The 21,413-nt window shown below is 42.4% G+C and overlaps 1 pseudogene across 1 annotated transcript in view; it reads left to right on the top strand.

The window, feature by feature from the left end:
• The first annotated feature begins 6,082 nt into the window (after positions 1–6,082).
• Positions 6,083–21,413, top strand: part of LOC149450185 (fatty acid-binding protein, liver-like) — a 28,100-nt pseudogene continuing 12,769 nt past the window's right edge. The window contains exon 1 of the transcript XR_016315290.1: positions 6,083–6,144. The product of XR_016315290.1 is annotated as a fatty acid-binding protein, liver-like (transcript). The remainder of the gene's footprint in view (positions 6,145–21,413) is intronic.

Below are 21,413 nucleotides of genomic sequence, written 5' to 3'. Positions count from 1 at the left end.
CCCAGACCTGCACAGGGTACAGCTCACTGAAATCACAATAAAAGTGTGTGAATGGCCCCCAAGTTGTGGCCCTCAATGCCCTGAGTGTCCGAGTTCTCCAGTCCTCCCACTTCTTCCACAAGTCTTTCAGTGCCGCATTCCTGGGCCGTCCTGGTGTCATCCGCCCCTCACAGTTTAACCAATCCTCACCCAGGGGGCGGTTTTTTTAGGTCATGTGACAGAAATGTGCTGATTGTTAAGAAGTGTCCGCCCACCGGCATCCTTCACAGCCAATGAATAGCTGCTAGTTAAAGGAGAAGTTCACTTTTTATGAATAAAAGCACTTTTTTTTTTTTTTTTTTATTTTCTGGTGAAAAAAAAAAAAGTGCATTTATTATTTTTTGTTTGTGGAGCCTGTAAAGCTTTGTAGCATCAATCAGCAGATGGCTGGTGTCATGGAGGTCTCCCTCTGATCTGTCAGTATACTACTGACAGGAAGGCTCCATGTACTAACACTGCCCTGCGGTGCGCCGCGGTCCTTCATTGAAAACTCCAAGCTGACCGCCACAAAGGCTGCAGGAACTTGTAGTTGTCCCATTCACAGAACACTGATTGAGTGACGCGGGCGGAACCCCTGCACGGCCACATCATTTGTTTTTTAAATTGTGTCAGCAGGGAGGAGAAAATCCCCCACTTGCTGTCCCAATGGAGATCGGGGGGTTGCGGGGGTCGGTCCATTCAATACATGCTACACCCTGATTATGGGTGTAACATGTTATGATTGGTGAACTTCTCCTTTAACTCCTCCCTACCGAGGACTTATACCCCCTTCCTGCCCAGGACAGTTTTCAGCTTTCAGCGCTGGCGCAGTTTGAATGACGATTGAGCGGTCATGCAACACTGTACCCATATGACATTTTTATCATTTTTTTTCCCACAGATTTTCTTTTGGTGGTATTTAATCCCCTCTGGGTGTTTTATTTTTTGCGCTATAAACAAAAAAATAGCAAAAAATCTAAATAAAAAGTCTTTCTTTACAAAATGTTATAATAGAAACAAACAGGTAATTGTTCTCCTTCACTAATGTGCGTTGATGAGGCGTCACTGATGAGTCGGCACTGATGACGCTACACTAATGGGCAGCACTGCTGGGCACTGAATGGCGCCACTGCTGGGCAGCACAGATGGGAAGCACTGCTGGGCACGTGAGTGGCACTGCTGGGCACGTGTGGGTAGCACTGCTGGGCAGCACAGATGGGAAGCACTGCTGGGCACATGTGGGTGGCACTGCTGGGCACGTGTGGGTGGCACTGCTGGGCAGCACAGATGGGAAGCACTGCTGGGCACATGTGGGTGGCACTGCTGGGCAGCACAGATGGGAAGCACTGCTGGGCACATGTGGGTGGCACTGCTGGGCAGCACAGATGGGAAGCACTGCTGGGCACGTGAGTGGCACTGCTGGGCACATGTGGGTGGCACTGATCATCAGTGCCAATCTGTTTTCAGACAATTGCCGGTTATCAGCAGGACTTTCCTCACACTGTGGCAGCGTGAGGAAAGTGAAGCCGACGACCAGCAACTGCATTTACCCAGCGATCTGCTGTGTGATTGGACACAGCTGATCATGTGGTAAAAGGCTGCTATGATTGCCCTTTTACCACATCACGTGATCAGCTGTGTCCATAGGACACAGCAATCACGGAGATCGCCAGATGCGTGCCGCTGGGGGCACGCGGGAGGGCGCGGTCTAGGAGGATGTCGTATGATGCCCTCCCAGAACTGGACAACCGCGCTGTGGCCTTCATTCGGCTATAGGCTGGTTGTCAAGTGGTTAGGAAGCCAGTACCTGATGACGTCCTTAACAACCAGCTATTCACCAATATGCTTTGTAATGCAACACATCTAACACACCACAAAACGCACAGCAACCGCGGTATAAACGTGTGAAATATGCATATGTGTTTTTGCCGCAGGTCAGCGTGAAAGTAGCCTAAGTGATGACACAGCCCCTGTGATGTTGCTTGTCACATGGTGTTTCAGGGAAGTAAACAGAGGAAGGCTTGTGAGAATGAGAACCTATACTGGAGATCTGTGATCATGTCATTAGAGCAAAGGTGTCTTCACATCGCAGCATTTCAGGATACTGAGAATATTGGTTAGAATGCACATGTGCCAGAGGTGTCACCAGGAAGGTAAACATCAGTCTTGTATTAACCGCTTCCCGTCCGCCCTATAGCAGAAGTACTGCTACAAGGCGGCACGGGTGCACAAAATCACGTGTATATACCTGATTGTGCATTGCCAGGTAGGGGACGCACGTGTGCCCTACCTGCACCACAATTCACGGCAGTGGCTATCAGTCACCCGGTCCCGGTCGGTGATTGCCGAACATCTCCGACGGGGGGGGGGGGTAAAGAATGGTTTGTAAACAAAACAGTTCTCTCCCCTGTCAGCTCCTGCACACTGCTTTGCATGGCTGTGCATAGCACAGCCATGCAAAGCAGTGTGCTTACAGTGAAGCACTAACACACAGCCCCATAGTAACACAGCACACAGGTTAACCCCTTGATCGCCCCACATGTTAACCCCTTCCTCCCCACTGCCATTAGTACAGTGTCAGTGGTTTTTATTAGCACTGATCACTGTATTGGTGTCCCTAGGGATGTCAGTTCCACCCAGTGTCAGCATGCCCACCGCAGTCCCGCTATAAGTTGCTGAGCGCCGTCATTACTAGTAAAAAAAAAAAAAAAAACCCAGTATATATACCGCCATTTGTAAACACTATAAATATCACGTAAGCCAATTAATTTACACATATTGTCTCATAGCAAAGACATGTCACAGAATACATTTTGGCTTAACCATTAGCTGCCCGGCCAAATCCCTTAGCGTTCCGGGTGGAAGCCATATGGCATCCTCCCAGGCATGCGCAGTTTGCGCGCCTGCAGAGCCGCGCAGCGGCGCGATCTGTCACCGGCCGTGTACCTCGGACACGGCCGATGACAGATCTGAGTACCGGCCCGTTGCCGATAACATGTGACCTGCTATGACCAATCACAGCAGGTCACATGACAGTTGTATACATTGGATGGCTTCATTCATGCCATCCATTGTATACTAGTGTGTGTAGCTGTGATTGGTCACAGCGATCACATGCACAAGCTGGGCTAATCACAGCCCAGCTGTCATGTGATTAGCTGTGGCCAAATCACAGCTAAGCACAAAAAAAAAAACCCCTGAATGAATCGATGTCATTCAGGTAAATGCTTGCTTATAGCAAAGTAATTCTTTGCTGTAAGCAAATTGTGTAAAAAAAAAAAAAAATACTGATCACTTCCCCAAAGCAGTACAATGTTACTATGGTAACATTGTACTACTTTGGTCATAGTGAAATATGAAAAAAAAATCGTAATAAAGAATTAAAAATAATAAAAAAAAATTATATATATTTTTTTTTCATACTGTCACCAGTCAGTGTCCCTGATCACCGCCATGCCAGTTATATGATGACGCTGTACTGCACTGGTGACAGTATGTAAAAAAAATTGTGAAAATATTTTTTATTTTTTCATTTTCCGAAAAATTATGACAAAAAAAATACAACTTCATGCCTCTTATGAAGTACGTCGGACTGTCTACTCTGCAAAAAGGGGTCATTTGGGGGATATCTGTACTGTTCTGACATTCTTGGGCCTCAAGAAATTAGATTGGCTGTCAGTACTTCAGGATTGATCGATATTCAGATCTATACCATAGTTTGTGAACTCTATAACTTTCCTACAAACTAAAAAATACATCCTAATTTGGGTTATTTTCACCAAAGACATGTAGCAGAATACATCTCGGCCTAAATTTATGAAGAACAATTATTTATTTGCAAACGTTTATAACGGAAACAAAGAAAAATGTGGGTTTTTTTTTCAACATTTTTGGCCTTTTTTTGTTAATTTAGCAAAACATAAAAACCCCAGCGATGATTAAATACCACCAAAAGAAAGCTCTAGTTGTGTGAAGAAAATGATAAAATTTTAGTTTGGGTACAATGTTGTATGATTGTCATTCACAGTGTGAGAGCGCTGAAACCTGAAACATGTCCTGGTCAGGAAGGGGGTAAAAGTGCCCGGTATGGAAACGGTTAAATTTATGACGAAATGTGATTTTTAAAAATTTTTTACTGAACATGTCTAATAGCAAAAAGTCAAAAATATTGTTTTTTTTTTTCTCAAAATTGTCAGTCTATTTTTTTTTTTTATTGTGCAAAAAATAAAAAACGCATAGGCAATCATATACCACCGTACCATTTACCAGCCGTAATGCAAAAAAATGTCCTGCTCAGGAAGGGGGGTAAATCCTCTGGAGGGCAAGTGGTTAAAGGCTAATTCCCCTTTTGTAACATGTTCCCCCCATATTCAGAGTGTAACATGTTATGAACGCACTGGCCCCCGCTCCCTGCAGATCACCAGCTTTGTCAGCTAGTGAGCAATCTTCTCCCTGATAGCTGTCACATTTTTTAAAAATGTGGCCGTGTGGGACTCCATTTGCCCGGCCGTGTCACTCCTCTGTGAATGAGAAACTACTAGTCCCCAGACTTAGCGGCTGTCAGCTTGTAGTTCTCAATGAACTATCACGGCACTGTGGAGCACTGGGGTAGTTCATTCAGTCTTCCTGTCAGTATATCTGCTTGTTTGTACATCCTGTATGGGGCGAGCAGATGTACTGACAGATCTGCAGGAGACCTGCATGGCATCAGTCATCTGCCTATCGCTGGTGCAATGCTTTCCAGGCTTCTGCAGCAAACAATAATACACATTTTTTTACCTGCGTATAAAATGTGCATTTTTTTTTTTATCAAAAGGTGAACTTGTCCATGAACTAAAATGCTTTGGAAGGTGAGAATACCGGCAGCAAGTATTATGGAGTATTTTCATTCTTGGGATTAGAAAGCCTAAAGGTATAACTAAAGGAAACACTTTTTTTTTTTTGTTTGGGTAGAGAGGAGAGGGATTAGAACACCTGTCAGGTTTCTATTGCTGTCTGTGTCCCTGGAAGATTCCCCCTCTCTATTTCTCCTGTTTGGGACACAGATAGCAAAAAATAAAACTTGACGGGTTATAACCCTCCCTTCCTCTATCCAAAGTGAAAAAAAATGTTGCCTATAGTTCTACTTTCTACCCCTATTAAAATATTGAACTGTGTCTTAGCAGGATCAGTGATGTTGTCGCCCATGCCGTCCCTTCTCCCGCTTGTCTCTTCCCCCTGGCGCCAGCATCGCAACTGTGGACACCCGGCTGTGACGCCTTGTGGTTTCACAGCTGGGTGCCCACTGCACATGCACGAGTTGTACTGCGCCTCCCGAATGGTCCAGCAATCTTCTGGGACCTGTAATGTGTCCCAGAAGACTGCGGGGGGGGAAAGAGGAGGGCATGCCAGAACCAGGGACCCGCTCCCCCCCAAAAAAGTGCGAAATGTGGCAGTGGAGGGGGGGAGGAGGCAAACCAGCAAAGCTTCCCCTTTTTGGTGGAGCTCCACTTTAATATATCCATAAATTATTTTTTTGAAATGCAAACAGTAGCTGAAATTTGATTTATTATCAGCTTCTTGAAGTCCTTTGCAGCAGAGATCAGACTAAGGGGGGGGGGGGGGTGAGAGAAGCAGTACAAGGGACCAGTTGATTGTGCTCATGTGCTGATAGGAGGAGAAGGGGACGTGACAGAAAGATTCGGCTTTCTGCTTCTCTCTTTACTGTTCAGTCCTAGGCTGGGGGAAAGGCAAGACCTGTAAGTGTTCGTTAACTGCAGCAGAAAAAAATGGGGTTCCTGCCCTGCCAAACAGGACTGTGCTGTGTGGCAGAGCTGTGTAGATCTCAGGACTGGAAGGATAGAAATACAAATCCTTTTGTCAGATAAGACCTGTATAAATATTTCAGCCATATGTTTGAGGTTAATATTATATAAAGGCTGGTATGTGTGAAATGTATTATATATTTTGTTGTTTCTTTTTTTGTATTTTCTCCTGGTTTAAGGTTCCTGCTGGTTTCTCCTTGATCAGTGATGGTCCGGTGAGCTGAGCAGTGTGTGAGATGATTCAGTAGGAAGTTGGGACCATGGGGCAGAAGAAAAAGCCATTTCTCAGGTTACTGGATTACCTGGGGATCATAGGCGCAAGGTAAGCCATGGTTCCTTTTCATGTTTTATCACTAGAGTACTACAGCAGGCATCACTCGGGCAGTTTAGTTCTATAACCAAAACACACATACATTGTCAGCAGCAATCCACTGCCTATCCAGAGCACCTGTTTATTCTTAGTAATTTCAGATCTTACACTAGAAGGATAGATGACATTTTGGCAAAAATCAATATTCCATGTCTCTGTTCTCTCCCTCCTTTTTGTCTCAGAAACAGCAGCGGGAACCATTGGCTTCTGCTGCTGTCAATCACAGCCAGTGAGGAGGAAGCCGGGCCAGGCTGTGCTTTGTGAGTCAATGGACACTCAGAGCTGGCTCGGCAGTGAACCTGCACGAGTGCTCCCATAGCCAGTGGCTTGCTATGAGGACATTTGGCAAAGGGGGAGGAGCCAGGACCACCAGCAGGGGGACCTGAGGGGAGCGCAGAGCAGGTATGTATGACATGTTTATTATTTTAAAGAAAATTAAGTGGGTTTAGAATCACTTTAAGTTGCTGTTCTGAGACAATTACAGGGGATTGCCATATCTGTTCTCCTTTTGAAAATGTAAAAGTCAACATATTTTTCAGTATAAATCCGCTAAATACATTTAAGATGCATCAAAACAAAAATATTGTAACAAAAAAAAACAAAAAACCAAAGAACATTTTGTCCTCTATCTGCAATGCTGCTGAGAAGGACCCTTTCTCGCTGTGTGGAGGCAACGGTTGCCTTTCAGCGATCTGATACCCCACTGCTGAGTCAGAGACAGAACTCTCCAATCTGCAAGGTGCATGAGTGTCGCTGATCCCAAAGCTATAGGTCTGTCCTCTGCAGAACAACCGCTGCTTCCACAGAAAGAGCAAGGGTCCTTCACTGCACAATGCTGTCAGGGGACAGGCTTTTCTTCTCAGACTGTGACTGCTTACTATAGTAAACACACAGACGTTGTATACTTTTTTGTTTTGAAGCCAGCAACTGAATGTTCAGCTTGGTACACACTACAAGTTTGTTTGTCTGTTCCGTTCAGCTCAGCTGTGATCCTGCCAGTAGGGTTGAATTCAGGATTCTGTGTTGACCACGTGAGTTATGTCACACCAAACTCCATAAACGGTGTCATCATGGACCTGCCTTTGTGCACCTGGACTCAATAATTTGGCAGCGTTTAGCCATGTAGTGTATGTACTGTATGATACAGCCAGCTAATTTCAGAAACCAGTTCACTGTGGTCTCTGGAAGGCTAAAGTCTGCCCATTTCATGCCACTTGTAGACATACATTATGCCATCCAGCACACTGATACAAGAAATGTTCACTTTTTGGTTGTCAGTGGTTTTTTATAAATATAACATTTTGATGGGTGTGCATAGACAGACTTGGGTCACTCTCTCCTAGTAGAAGAGAATTGGGAAGTTGGTTCAGCACATTGTGTAGGTACAGCTAAACCTGCATGGTCTCCATTTGCTGATATGCTTGCATCAGGTCTTGGGACCATAGAAATTCCAATCTGTTGGCCAGTCTCTGCGTCTTGTCTGGTTTTTAAAGTGGTAATAAAGTCTCCATTTTTTTGGCCTTTTTAATATATCAAAATCAACAAATAAAACACTCCTCTGTAAATCATTTAATTTACAAATATGAGGAAATACTTTTTCCGTTCTTGACATCTACCTTTTTTAGATCATTGAGAGTTGTCTGGGTTCTTGCAGCCCGCCCTTCCAGATCGGTCCTTCTCCATGTGGTGGTTTATGTAAGGATATATATTATTTATAAAGGGCGTGTCCCTTTCCCTTAGATGAAATATTACAGTGCCTCCAGCCGTTAAAATACGGCAAATATTTAGTAGACCAATAATTTGGACACCTTGATAATTTGATCACCACTTATTATTATACCTTGAATTCTTTTAGCCAATATGATTTCGTACCATACACACAAAATTTGCCTTATAATAGATAAATATAAAAATTTATTTATGTACAAAAATTATATATATATTAACACAAAACGCAAAAGACTGGTGATAAATGAATATTGGTACACACAATCAAAAATATATCCTACCAATGTAAGACACAATAATAAGGTCTCTAACTAATTACATCAATCACAAATTTTAAATGATATGATATTTATTAAATTTATTAATAATTAATAATTTCGAATATCTCAAAGGTTATATTCTTACAAGCCGTGGCCATAGGATTGCAAGAATCAAGCCCTTGATATATGATACTCTGGTTATTAATATTCAATAAATTATGAAAGATGAAAAATTTTATAATATGGCAATAAACAATTTTTAACAGTAACACAGTATCTTTCTACATATATCTAACTACCCAATATTGTTATGATACACTAAGGTAATTTTATGATTCCACACAACAAAGAAAATAATTAATACGAAAATCAAATAAATATCTCACCACACCCGGAATTCAGACTAGGCAACTCTCCCGTGGATTTAGCTGGCAGTGGAACGCCTTTAGACTGATATATAGGGCAAGTGATAGATTCAGTAGGGGAGAATGTAGGAAGTTATAAGATTAGAGGTTTAAAGTTTTAGGAAGTTTGAAAAGATGGAAGAGTAGTTATTCAGCAGAGATCTTCTTCCGATGTCAGGTCTTCCCATGAGGTCTTTATGAGGGTTCTTTTTTTTCATGTTAAAGCACATGGGCTTTTATATCCACTAGTCCATTGTTCTAAGATACCTTCCCACCAGGCTTCCTGATTGGCTAGTTGAGAAATGTGTGTACATAAGCTATTTCTCACCTGCCCGCCAGGTGGCGGTCATGTATCACAGAACAATGTGAGCATTTGAGATGACTCATACCTTGGGTGGAATCTTAAGGTAATTTCAGGAATAAAATATACGGCTCTTTCCAGATATAGCAGTGATCATACCTATGATATTCTAAATAGGGACCATGGAATATAGGTGTATATTCAGTTATTCCTTCTTGAAATACCATCCTGTTTGTTTCCTGATAAGACATGTAACTAATGCTAGTTTATAATACATCTTACTTCCCATCATCTCAATACTCAAGTTAGTGATATATAGTTCCCATTGCTGAGTATTTAGTGGTGTTTAAAATCTATAACATCTTATTTATAATCTGTTTTTGTAGTATATTTTTGTAACTATATACAGTGAACTTTTAGACTTAAATGTCCTGAATTTCACCTCTTTGTTTCAGAATCAACATTTTCTCTGTGTAGGAAAAAAAACTCTCTATTTGCCTGGTCCTTGTATTGGACTCATGGTAAACAATTGTTAATGCTTTCACCCTTGGTGAACAATAGTATATGGTAATAGTTTCAGAGGTCTGTTGGTTCATCACACTCTACAGGTTTTGGTTAAGCTTTCAACCAGTTGAGTTCCCGTCTCATTATTGTTGAAATGTTTACAAGTCAAAGTCCTATGTGTTTGACTTTCTGTATGTGCATTCTTCTCAACCTCCATATACAAATAGTCCTTGTTGACAGTTCAAACAGTCTTATTGTCTTGGAAAAGTCTTACTTCCCCCATTCTCTCCAGTTCTTTAACTAGAATTCTTGATGGTTCAACCAAGACAAAATTAACTCTTAGCATCCGGCTATGCTGAGCTGTTTGCCATATAATAGTATGTCTTGATAAAAGTCATATTCTTGAGACATGATTCAAAAGCCCACAACAAATCCCCCTTTGTTTTGGGGTATAGGCACGCGTAGAGGGGTGTCTGTATCGAAAAACATGAGTGGGACTTTTGGTTAGAGTGATCGTTCGTCTTCTCCGGTGAAGTGAATGAAATAATAAAAAAAAAAAAAAATTTTTTTTTTTTTTTTTTATAATAAAATGGCAGCGGTAATGCTGGTTGGTCCTCAACTTGACTCGGCGTCTTTAGATGGACACTTCTGATGACGATCCTGGTCTTGTGATGAGGCCGGCCTGGCACATCCACCTTGGGGTCCATGGGTCCTCCGCACGACAGGTCTCTTAGACGGTCTCCTAGGCGGGTCTTTTCCTCTGGACTGGCCCTTGGTGGCCTGGGACATCTGGTTATCGTCTCCGGATCGATCTCTGGCATCTGGTCTTTCCCACAGGACATTATAGCTTCCTTCTAGGGTCTGGTCATTGACACCTCCGATCGCCGGTCTGATCACAGTCTGGGCCTTCCTTTCTAAATTATTAAAATGAACAGTTTGAGTAATGGATATACATAAAATTATATTACTGGATCCTGTAAGGCAAAAGATGGATTATATGTTCAAAGGAAATTTAATAATGATCTCAATATCTCCAGATAGGAACTGGTGGGTTAGTCTTCCAACAACTGCAATTGAGACTTTGGATGGCAAGCACGTAATTGATTGATGTGCACCCATCTATCACTGATTTCACCATACCGGGTAACCTGCAATTTATATGCGACCGGAGAGATTTTATCAATGATAGAGAACGGACCTTTCCAAGATGGAAGGAATTTCCGTTCCTTGATCTGGTCTCTTGCAAAGTTGTATAGATAGACCTTGTCACCAATCTCATATTCCTTCTTGGAGGTTTTGAGATCATAGTATGTCTTAGCACTAGTTGCAGCTCTTTCCAAATTTCGCTGGGCAAAGGCAAAAGCATATTGCAGATGTTTACGTAAATCCTCTATGTACTGGTGTGTGGTGGTAGCATTGATCAAATTTTGATCTGTAGTGCGATACAATAAGTGCTGGGGCAGTACCATCCGTCTACCTGTCATCAGTTCAAAAGATGACATTTTTGTAACTGTATTCGGAGTAGCCCTCAACGCCATCAGGACCAGCGGGAGCTTGACATCCCAATCTTTGCCTGTTTCCTTAACAAATTTCTTAAGGACATTAACGATGGTCTGATTGTATCGTTCTACACCACCACTAGAGGCTGGCCGATAGGCGATATGCAATTTCCTTTTAACCCCCAAAATTTTCCACAATTTGGCCATCACTTCGCTAGTGAAGTGCGATCCTCTATCAGACTCTATCCTCTGAGGTAAACCAAAACGTGAAAATACATGATTTATTAGCAATGCAGCACATGTCTCGGAGCTGTTATTTGGTGCTGGTATACATTCGACATACTTGGTGAATAAACATGTAACTGTTAACATATACCGATTTCCTCGTGAAGATTTTGTTACTGGCCCAATAAAATCCATCTGAAGGTCTGACCAAGGCATACATATCCCCCTCTTCTGGAGAGGTGCTCTGTGAGTTGGCTTGGTAGGTTGAAATTGGGGACATATTAGGCAACCTTGGCAGTATTCCTTCACATCACGTAACATATGAGGCCAGTAGGCATAATCCCGCAGGATCTCATACGTGATCTTCTCTCCACGATGACCGGAAGTGGGAGCATCATGGGCATGCTGTAGCATCAAACCTCTAAATTTAAGTGGGACGACCCATTGTTGTACGCCACCCTTTGAGGTTCGTATCAACAATCCCTGGTATAAAGAGAATTGGGATTTGGATTTCATTAAGATACGTAAATCCTCCTTCCCACTACATACTTCCTTATTTATGGGATTTTGGTTGGGATCTTCTATATGACTATAAAACAAGCCTATTATTGGGTCTTCTTTTTGGGCAGTAATTAAATCCTCACTAGGAGAATCGTGACTCCACTGTAATGCATTCGGATCACCAGCTGTTCTGGCCTGTTGCCTGGTGACAGCTTCAACCTGTACGGTACCTAAAAATTGATCAATGTCTAACAGTTCACCGGTGATTGCCCCTTCCTTGGCTAGAGAATCGGCCAGATCGTTCCCTTCTTTCTCGGCACCTAGAACCTTGGAGTGGCCTTTGGTCTTCTTGAAGTGCAGGGTGAGATCATTGGACCTTACCAGTTCATCGATGTGACAAAAGAGCTTACCATGTTTCACGGGTTTGTGATTACTCTTGTTCATGTTGTTTCGCTTCCACCTAGGGAAATACTCCACAAAACTATTCCTGACATAATTGGAATCGGTTATGATGGCACACTCTCTGATGTTGAACTCTATAGCCATCTCAACTGCTCTAAGAATTGCAGTAAGTTCAGCAACCTGACTGCTTTTTGGTCTAAGTTTGTATCCCACAGAAATTGGGGTGACACCTTGGGTCCAAACGATTCCAATACCTGCCACTAGTTGGAGCTGTTCCCCATCCTTGTGATGAAAAGCACAACCATCCACATATACACACGGCAGCTGTTTACAGTATTCTTCATCGTAAACCTTGTAGGGAGAGAACAGTTGTTCTTCCAGAAAGTCAGTGTCCGGGCCCTCCATAGCAGGCGTAGTTGCGGAACAATCATGGAGCTCGGCTAGGCCCTGGGCTACTGGACTTTCCTTGTTCTGTTTGTACCGAATTTCAAGAGGCCACCCTTGCAAAGACAAAGTCCAAGCAGTGATGCGGCTATTAGACACATTTCCTCCCTTGATACGTTCACTCTTTAAATACTGTAAAGGCTGGTGTGCCGTTTCAACAATGATTCTCTCTCCCTGAATGTAACTGCGGAAATTCTGTAATGCCCACACGGTGGACAATAGAGCTTTTTCACAGTCACTGAACTTTACTTCAACCGGGGACAAAGTTTTACTGGCATAGGCAATCACCTTACTGACATCAGCACGTTTCTGGTAAAGAACAGAACTCATACTTACCTGCGTAAACCCTGTCTCTAGATAGAAATTTTTACCCCCTTCGGGATATCCGAGACACGGGGCTTGTGTGAGACGTTCCTTTAATTCCTTCATGGCGTCCTCCTGTTTCTTACCCCACGACCATCCGACATCCTTCTTCAGTAGGTGAAGCAACGGCTTGCTTATCTCGGCGTAATTATCAATAAACTTACGCGAGTAGTTTACCATACCTAGGAATGATCTCAATTCTTTAAGGTTAGTAGGGACTTTACAGTTCAGAACCGCCTCAACTTTCTTCTTTTGTGGGTTCAAACCTTCAGCAGTAACTTCATGGCCTAGGAAGTTTACCTTCGTGCGACACCACTGGGCTTTTTGTAAGGACAGTTTTACTCCTGCTGCTTTTAATTGGCCCAGGACATGCCGAAGTTCTGTAATGTGTTTGGCCATATCAGTACTTTTGATCAGGATATCGTCCACATATGCCAACGTCCCCCTTTCAAAGGCGTCTGGCATGGCCTTGTGCATGAACACAGCAAATTCATGTCCGGAATTTATGAATCCGAAAGGCATTCGTACCCAACAATATTGTCGATTTCCAAAACTGAAGGCCAGTTTGTATTGGTCTTCCTCACTCACCTTTATGGTCCAATACCCCTGTGCACAATCCAAGGCTGTGAAAACTTGGGATCCTTGGAGCTGGGCTAGACATTGGTCTATGTATGGGACAGGCCATCCTGACATGTACACACGTTTGTTCAGCTGACGGAGATCAGCGCACAAACGCCATTGTCCATTGGGTTTTAAAATACCCAGGATCGGGTGGTTGTAGGAGCTGTGGATGGGCCTAATTATACCCCTTTCATGTAACTTCCTGATAATCTCAGCTAGAGATTCATAGGAAGCTAATGGTAACCTATACTGTCTTACAAATACTGGTGGGGCATCTGGATCTGTTTGGATCCTAGCGATGTGTAGGTCAGTAGTCCCACAATCGTAAGAATCCTTGGCAAAGATCTCTTGGAATTCAAGGAGAAGCTCTCGGAGCAATTGTCGGTCGAGATCACTGGCACACGCGTCGGCGAGGGCCACCATCTCTTCCACTAACTCCTTGAATCCAGGAAAGCTTTCCGGCTGACCTATCTCATATGCCTCTTCCAGTTTCGTGGTGAGGTCATTGGGTATGTGATGTGTGTGTGTGTTCTCCTGCCATCCAGGTTCTTTGGGGTACTCTTGTTCTTTGATTGGGTGATCAAAGACAATTGATGTCTCTTCGATTCGACAGGTGCCATCTTTAGAATCGAATGGATAAATGGACTCTATGGTGAAAATACCCTCTGGTAGTGAATGGAATGTTTGTTCAATTAATTGTTCCTCCGACAAATATTCATCGGGGAGGAGTCCAATCACCTGGTTAGTGACCCCAAAGGTATAATATTCAGTCTCTACCGCTAGACCAATAAGGGTCTCTTTGGGTAAGACAATGTCCTGATTGGACAGATTATGTATGTAAATGTACATCGGGGATTGATGCGTGTTGACTAGGGGCGTGTGTGTAATGTTCAGTCCCTCCCCCTGCATTTTATGGGAGAGGCATACTAATGCATCTGACCCCTTCAGTCTATGTCCCTTTTTAACTTGGATGGGGAGTATGAAATTATTTATGCCCTTAGGAATTGTAATCTTCTGGGCTACCTGGACTTCAACAGCATAAGGCATCTGTTGCTGGGATTTTAAAGCTAAGTCCAGATTTTGGTATTTTTCGGGGTCCCCCTTTAGTCGACTCCATAAACAGTCATTAATTAGGTCGACTTGCATTGCAAAGCGATGTAATACATCGTTGCCAAAATAAATTTTAGTTTGGGGATTATCCAAGACTAGGAACACATGGGTGGCTGTTTTGTTTCCTACAGTGACGTTTAAGAGACACCTAGCCATTGAGTTGTGATCATCAGAGTCATCAAGGGAGTCTGAAATCCAATGACGCTGAGGTGTGGAGAAACGGATCATTTCCATTTCGGTCAGGTGTTTTATCAACCCATGGCTTACAAAGCTGTGTTCCTGTCTCAAATCTAGTTTGGCATATTTTGACCTATTAAGACCATTTATCCGGATGGGGATAAACAAGTCGCTGTTAACCCTTTCAATACCTGTCAAGAATTGGGTGTGATCTCCCCCTTTTCTTGGTTTATCCTCCTGATGAAAAGATATCGTAAGGATGTCATCTTGGAGGGAAATATCTTTGATTTTATCTTGGGGAATTCTAAAAATGTGTTCCTCATCTCTTCTGATAGGGTTACAGTCATCAGGTTTGATAACCGTTACATCAGGAAGTTGGCTGTTCCTGAAATGGATTTCTAATGATCCAGGCCTTTCTTCCACCAGGTGGCAGTGTTGTCGGGAATGGGGAGTTTTAAGTTTCCCATATTTAATTGGGGTATTTACCTGTGACCACAGGACTTGGTTCACACAATCAACTATGGTGTTCAGCCTTTTTAGGAAGTCCATCCCAATTATCATGTGGTGCTGTGATATGCTAGCAATGATGATGGGGTGTCTCAGTTCCTTATTACCCAGTTTCAGTTTAAGCCAGGCGGTACCCATGACTTGTAACGGGTCTCCACCTACACCAATCAATGAGCTGTCAAAACTTTTAAGTCTCGGTTTGGTGGGCATGACATTCGCCACTTTGTCAAAATGTTCCTGTGACATGATGGTTGCTTGGGATCCAGTGTCTATTAAGCCGACAATCGAAAGATCACTGGCATCCTGCACCTGCACCGTGGCATAATATCTCCCATCAGATTCAGTCAGCTCACACATGAAATTAGTGTGGTTGAAAATCTGTGGGCCCTTCAATAACCTATGACTGGCTCTTATCTCACCGCATGTGGTGGACACATTACCCTTATCCTCCCTGGTGGGATTCTTGGACTGTCTCAAGACAGAAGCACAACTAGAAGTTGATGCTCCGTCTGGCTTGTCAATCCCGACGACTTCCGATGCCGCGACTATATTAGGGGCAATAGATGGACACTGAAAAACAGGAGAATCATTAATAACCAACAACTGGTCCCCCTTTGCCTGAGAACTAGCTTCTCCATTAGTAGGCGTGTCAGGGACGGGGCACACATCTCCTGTCATTTGACTCAGTGTCCTCCCCTGTTGGTTTAAGGCTTGGTTGCCTGTTAATTCTGTGACCCTTGGTTGGTCACAGGAGCTGCTCCTAAAAAAGGATTGGATGGAAATTGAGTGACAAGCCTGTCCATTTGTTCAGCCATTTTGCTGACCTGTGCCTCTATTTGTCCAATACGCTCAGAGGAGTCATTCTGTTGATTCTCCCTTTTCCTATACTTGCGCTTGTATTTTGGACGAGACTGGTAATGAGACTCAGAGTCAGAACTACTGCTCTGGTCCCGACGCCATTGTTCTCTCTGAGGTTTTGGGGTCTCCCTGTTATTAAAGGGAGCCTGGGGTACTGTATCCCCCCTTTGAGCCTGAGGGTGTTCTTGGCGTGGAGGAAATCTTTGGAAATCGGAGTTTTTATTAAAATTGGGATTCTTATTGTGATTATGGGGCCTGTTGAAATTGGGGTTCCCATAAAAATTCCCATGTTGGTTTTGGCGAGGATAATAGAACCTCTGAGGATACCATTGACTCCTTTGGTTCTCATCACTGTACTGACCCTTACCATACTTTTTATTCTTCTCACTTCCACTACCGTAGTTCCCTGGCTTTTGTCGATCCTTTCTTACCCACTGGTTTTGGGGTGCAAAGTTATGGACCTCCTTCACTTGCTGGGTTTGAGGTACAAATCTAGGGGAACCATTGGTTTTACCCCCACGGACTACTTCCGCATATGATTTCTTCTCTGCCTGCAAATTTGGATTTGGAGGGGAAACGGTAGTGGCTGCTACTATCTTGGGGCTATTTTTAGGTTCTCTTTTTATCCCGCCCTCACTGGACTGTTGGATCGAGAATAAATAGTCACTCTCTCTCACCAACCAATCAAGAGAGCATCCCTTTCTGTAATCCTTTGCAAGTCCCAATTTTATGTAAGCAGGTAATGCTTCATAGAATAGGGTCTTGAATTCTGGCTGGTTAGGATTGGGATCCTTTTCAGCCAGGAAATAGGCATTTCTGAGGACAGCCAGAAATTCTGCAGGGCTTTGGTGAGGACCACACTTTAAATTGTAGGCCGCAGCCTTGGCAGAGGTTACAGTTTTATAAGGCCCAAATTCCATGTGGCACTTATGCTTAACCTCTCTCCAGGACTGATTGGAATAGGCCCTCAAGGTCTCAAAGAATTGCCGGTATTTCTCTTCAAACACCCATGGCAGCAATTCTATTTTGGTGTGGTCATCTCTAATGCCCAGAATCTCTAACGTCTGTTCATATGTTTTCATGTGTTCGGTGATCTCAAGGGACCCTTTCTTAGAAAACATAGGAACAGTGTCCTTCAGGAACTTAATGACCTTTGGGGTGTCATATCTCCTGAATGACCCCTGGGATTTCCCTTCCTGCCTATATGAAACCTCATATCTTTCTTCAGAGCGCTCTGGAGTGTATCTTGAAAGCTTAGGAGGTGACCTATATTCTGACCCTGACTCACTATCAGATACTTTGCTGTGATGCGGGTATCTCCGCTCATCAGCCTCTGGCTTGACTGGGTTGGTCCGTCTTTGGACCCCAGAATTTATTTGGGCCGTCAACCTTATAATCTGCTCCTCCAGAGTTTTCTGCTCAGATTTTATCAAGGTAAGTTCTGACTGGTCATGCTTATCCCCTGGGTGAACTTTAATTTTGACAGGAGATAACCTCTCTGATCTGAAGTACTCCACCTCATCTTTTAAGTCCTGATACTTCTTTTGAAGTTGTTTTAATTCCTGAAAGTTTCTTTCATACAGGTCCTGAGCACTTCGAAAGTCTCCGACCAATCTATCATAATGTTTCTCGGATTCGTCTAAACGAATACCGGCATGACCAAGCTTCCCTTTCAAAGACTCAATGTCCTGATTTTTACTTTCTAACAAGAAGCGGGCCTCTGACAACTCTTCCCTTAAAGTCATGGTTCGCTGGGCAGCTCCAGCGGTCATAAACCATAACATGGGCCAAGCTTCTAGGAGAAGTCTGTCACGGCTTTTATCACTTTCTGCTCCAGCAAATGCTATTAAAAACCCAACAACCTGGCCCTTTTGGTCGAACAGGTCCTCAAATGTGCTCATAGCCTGCTTTTTCTCTTCATCCACAAATTCATTATTGCTATCCCCCAGACCTAATCTCTTGCGGAGATAATCTATTACTCCACATTCAACATACTTCTGCCAAGCACCGACAGCTTTCCGGGCTGGCTTCAGAGTTTCTTCCTCAATACCTTGGGCCGCCATATTTTCCTCGTTATGCTTGGAAGAGGTGGATCCGTGATTACTGGATGCCATTTTGATACAAAATATATGTTTGATAAAGTGTACAAATATACAATCACCAGTGCGTTTTGTGTTATGGTACGATTTCTATGGATCTCAGCAGTGCCTCCAAATTTATCCTGTGGTGGTTTATGTAAGGATATATATTATTTATAAAGGGCGTGTCCCTTTCCCTTAGATGAAATATTACAGTGCCTCCAGCCGTTAAAATACGGCAAATATTTAGTAGACCAATAATTTGGACACCTTGATAATTTGATCACCACTTATTATTATACCTTGAATTCTTTTAGCCAATATGATTTCGTACCATACACACAAAATTTGCCTTATAATAGATAAATATAAAAATTTATTTATGTACAAAAATTATATATATATTAACACAAAACGCAAAAGACTGGTGATAAATGAATATTGGTACACACAATCAAAAATATATCCTACCAATGTAAGACACAATAATAAGGTCTCTAACTAATTACATCAATCACAAATTTTAAATGATATGATATTTATTAAATTTATTAATAATTAATAATTTCGAATATCTCAAAGGTTATATTCTTACAAGCCGTGGCCATAGGATTGCAAGAATCAAGCCCTTGATATATGATACTCTGGTTATTAATATTCAATAAATTATGAAAGATGAAAAATTTTATAATATGGCAATAAACAATTTTTAACAGTAACACAGTATCTTTCTACATATATCTAACTACCCAATATTGTTATGATACACTAAGGTAATTTTATGATTCCACACAACAAAGAAAATAATTAATACGAAAATCAAATAAATATCTCACCACACCCGGAATTCAGACTAGGCAACTCTCCCGTGGATTTAGCTGGCAGTGGAACGCCTTTAGACTGATATATAGGGCAAGTGATAGATTCAGTAGGGGAGAATGTAGGAAGTTATAAGATTAGAGGTTTAAAGTTTTAGGAAGTTTGAAAAGATGGAAGAGTAGTTATTCAGCAGAGATCTTCTTCCGATGTCAGGTCTTCCCATGAGGTCTTTATGAGGGTTCTTTTTTTTCATGTTAAAGCACATGGGCTTTTATATCCACTAGTCCATTGTTCTAAGATACCTTCCCACCAGGCTTCCTGATTGGCTAGTTGAGAAATGTGTGTACATAAGCTATTTCTCACCTGCCCGCCAGGTGGCGGTCATGTATCACAGAACAATGTGAGCATTTGAGATGACTCATACCTTGGGTGGAATCTTAAGGTAATTTCAGGAATAAAATATACGGCTCTTTCCAGATATAGCAGTGATCATACCTATGATATTCTAAATAGGGACCATGGAATATAGGTGTATATTCAGTTATTCCTTCTTGAAATACCATCCTGTTTGTTTCCTGATAAGACATGTAACTAATGCTAGTTTATAATACATCTTACTTCCCATCATCTCAATACTCAAGTTAGTGATATATAGTTCCCATTGCTGAGTATTTAGTGGTGTTTAAAATCTATAACATCTTATTTATAATCTGTTTTTGTAGTATATTTTTGTAACTATATACAGTGAACTTTTAGACTTAAATGTCCTGAATTTCACCTCTTTGTTTCAGAATCAACATTTTCTCTGTGTAGGAAAAAAAACTCTCTATTTGCCTGGTCCTTGTATTGGACTCATGGTAAACAATTGTTAATGCTTTCACCCTTGGTGAACAATAGTATATGGTAATAGTTTCAGAGGTCTGTTGGTTCATCACACTCTACAGGTTTTGGTTAAGCTTTCAACCAGTTGAGTTCCCGTCTCATTATTGTTGAAATGTTTACAAGTCAAAGTCCTATGTGTTTGACTTTCTGTATGTGCATTCTTCTCAACCTCCATATACAAATAGTCCTTGTTGACAGTTCAAACAGTCTTATTGTCTTGGAAAAGTCTTACTTCCCCCATTCTCTCCAGTTCTTTAACTAGAATTCTTGATGGTTCAACCAAGACAAAATTAACTCTTAGCATCCGGCTATGCTGAGCTGTTTGCCATATAATAGTATGTCTTGATAAAAGTCATATTCTTGAGACATGATTCAAAAGCCCACAACATCCAGCTGCTGTCTGTAGGCTGATGCCTCCTGTGATATCTGACGTGGATATCCCAGGAGGCAGCTGGACTGTAGTAGAAGTCATATTTGATAGAGTAAGGAGTTAATGCCCCTGTTGTTTGTTCCATCTATTTCCTTTTGGGAAATATCCTTTTACTTCCAGTTCTATGGAAAAAATCTGTCCAAAGTGAGATCTATTTGTCTATAAATTCCATTGAAAAGAATTTATTGTAAAGTAATATTGCCAAAAGAAGTTAAAAAAACCCCAATGAGCTGAAGTGGTTAATGCCCATGGTTTTGAAATTGGATGTTTAACAAGCACATATAGTGTGATGGTAAGGTGTCCACAGAACGCTGCCTGTATTATGTAACATTTCCTGTAATAGAAGTCTGCAAGTTCAAGCCACATATTTCTCTCAGTACATTTCCTTTATTTCTGTCTTCTTTAGGGAGATTCTTCCTTACCTTCTTTCTATTCAACAAATGTTAAGCTGGCCATACACGAGTTTACTTCAAACATTTTTATTTTAAGAACATGTAGCCTACAAATTTCTAACAGTAAATGTAGATTTTGTTTGGGAAAATCTATTTATTCCAGAATTGAATGTTAAAAATCAAAACAAAATGTTTAACCACTTGCCGCCCAGCCACTGTAGATATACGGCGGCACTCGCAGGCAAAACCACGTTTTAAAATGTGTGTTTTGTAAACAAATAGGAGGCGTGCCGCTGCCCTATCTGTCTCACCGATCACCGCCGCAGATGTGAGTCGCCGGGTCACAGCCGGTCCTTAGCGGCTGTTTCCCGGCGATCGTCGGCAAACAGTGACATACAGCACAGCTGCAGTAGCTGTGCTGTCTGTCACTTCCCTGTCAGCTCGAGGATGAGCTGATCGAGAAAGAACAGTTTCCCTTTCTTGATCAGCCTTGTCCCGTCCAGTACACACCCCCGCCCCCTAGTAAAACACTCCCCTCACTCCTATAACCCTTCCCTGCAAAATAAAGTTAACCCCTTCCTCCCCATTGCCATTAGTACAGTGTCAGTGTTTTTTTTTTTTTTTTGCACTGATCACTGTATTAGTGTTTTTGGGGATGTCAGTGACCCCAAGTCAGTACCCCCCAATGTCAGAATGTCCGCCGCAGTCCCGCCATA

The sequence above is a fragment of the Staurois parvus genome, unplaced genomic scaffold (genome assembly GCF_062004578.1).
Source record: "Staurois parvus isolate SC_StPar_1 unplaced genomic scaffold, SC_StPar_1.0 ptg000581l, whole genome shotgun sequence".
NCBI lineage: Eukaryota > Metazoa > Chordata > Amphibia > Anura > Ranidae > Staurois > Staurois parvus.
The sequence above is the reverse complement of the archived record's forward strand: the minus strand, read 5'-3'. Positions and strand labels throughout refer to the sequence as shown.